Here is a 2,408-nt window from a genome sequence, read left to right on the forward strand (position 1 = left end):
AGGAAGGAAGGAAGGAAGGAAGGAAGGAAGGAAGGAAGGAAGGAAGGAAGGAAGGAAGGAAGGAAGGAAGAAAGAAAGAACCGTTAATTGCATATGTGGCTCCCATCATAATTCCATCAGGCAGCATTGCCCTAGAGCAATGGCTCTCAGTGTAATCTCTAGACCAGCAGCATCAATATCACCTGGGAACATGTGAGAAACACAAATCCCACCCCAAACCTATTGAATCAGAACCTCTATGGATAGAGACCAGCAGTCTACATTTTAACAAGCCGTTCAAGAGATTCTAATGCATGTTAAAGTATAAGAACCACCGCCAGAACAGTGCTTATCAAACTTTAATGTGCACACAAATCACCTGGGGACCTTTAAAAATTCAGATTCTAGTTCAGTAGGAACTCAAGATCCTGCAGCTTGAACAAATCCCACATAATACTGGATATTGGTGGTTCTGATCATTCTTTGGGTGACAGAGACCTACTTGTAACATTTATTCCTTATTGAGCACTCTAACCAATATCCAAAACAAACAAATCAGCACACATCCCTAAACTCCAAAGGATTCCCACCTCAAGATTCCAATTAAGCTGCTCTAAGGAAGAGGAACTGTGTTTCACTGACAGAAAGAATTTCGTCAAGACTCTTCGAGAGCTATAAATAAATTCTTCCATTTAATTGTTTGCATTATCAGACAACCTGCCATGCTCATCTAATAAGAAAGTGTGTGTTTGTATTCCTATTTTCTCCAGTAGGTTAATGGTGATTCAATATATTTAGAGCTGGAAGCTACTTCTACAAGGCTGGAACGTTTGAATGAAAAATGTGCACTCTGGCTGCGTCTCCCTTGGCAAAGTGATCCATTTAATCAGCACTGTTGTTTATATCTAGAGAGTGGGTTTTAATCTGAGTTACTATCTGCTGGTTTTAACTCAGAAAAGGTAAGTAGGATAAGAAAAGGAAAGGAAACTCTTCTCTTGAGCTGCACTGAGTCCATTTTTTGTTTATCCATCATGACAAGACCCATGTAACAAGAGACAGAGGCAGACTTTATCAAATTCTGCTTGATTCCAAGGAAATTCCACCATACATCTGAGAAGCAGCTGCCCCCATATTTGAGAGTGTTTTTTTTTTTTTTTTCTGATTTCCCCCTATTCTGATTTTCCCATTATATTTTCTCCACAACATCTATAGTAGACAAATACAGAAAAACAGACACTATTTACAAGTGTCTGGAGAAAAAAAATTTTATAATTCAACTGAAATGATAGAAAGTGACTAATAATTGTTTAGCTTTTATTGTGTCATGTTTTTTAATAAATCAGAGGAGAAATCTAGGAAGTTAGGAAACATGTCTTCTATAAAACTTCTTTAAACTATAGAAAGCTTCATTTTTTAAAATCAAAGTCCATATATTTTATTGTTTATTAACCATTTTATTGTTAAGTATAAGAAGAAAAAACACAGAATTAAATGGGTAAGTTGGGTTTTTAAGGTATATGCGAGGTATTACCCTTCTCTATCAGTTTTGATAAAAAACCTATATGTGGTATATAATTCATGCTAGGTATAAGAATTTGCTATAAAATAAAGTTTTGGTCTATATACATATACATACATATTTTTTTCAACATTTATGCATTGAGTTAAAGCCAACAATTAAATTCTACTTATAAAGTCCTTAGTCATGAGAAGTCAGTCCATTTTGTGCCTAGACCTTATGGCCATTTCAAGAGGCATATAATACCTGGCCAATAAAATTAAAAATTTGTTACTGAGATCTGTGAAGATTGCTCCTATGTTGCTATAAATATAAAGCAATCATTTATTGTTTAGACACAGAAAGTGAAAATAAGTTCTATAAATCATTGGGTTAGCTACCATATGGTAAAAGCTTAAATGCAGTAGTCATTGTACTTGAAAACAGGCAATATGTGTCTTTTGCATGAGTTTAGATAGTGATGTGTGATCATAGTGGGGTAAGTGTTTCTGGCAATTGAATTTTCCAGGAAAGGGAAAATGCTTTGTGGAGTCAACTGAGGAATGAATAAGGTGTCCTGAAGAGCCTGGATATTTAACAGGCCATCTCTTGGGGTAGGACACTCAGGGTTCCCCTGGTCACACAGATCACTGGAGCAAATTGCTGTTACACAGACCTGGTGTTGAATCCCAGCTATCCTTAGTTACGAGCATGTTGACTTTGAGCGAGTCACTTAACCTCTTGGTATTCCAATTTCCTCAATTCAAATTGACCATGAGTGAATAGCCATGTTTTTCCCAGAAATTTCTAGATAAATCATCTTCTTCCTCAGACTCTAGAGCCCTGTGATTTTTAGATCCTTTCAAAACTTGGGAGGAAAACACCTACTTTCTGTTGGTGTTGCATGTATTATCAATAATATATGTAGAGT

Source organism: Colobus angolensis, unplaced genomic scaffold (assembly GCF_000951035.1).
Source record: "Colobus angolensis palliatus isolate OR3802 unplaced genomic scaffold, Cang.pa_1.0 Scaffold224, whole genome shotgun sequence".
Classification (NCBI taxonomy): Eukaryota; Metazoa; Chordata; class Mammalia; order Primates; family Cercopithecidae; genus Colobus; species Colobus angolensis.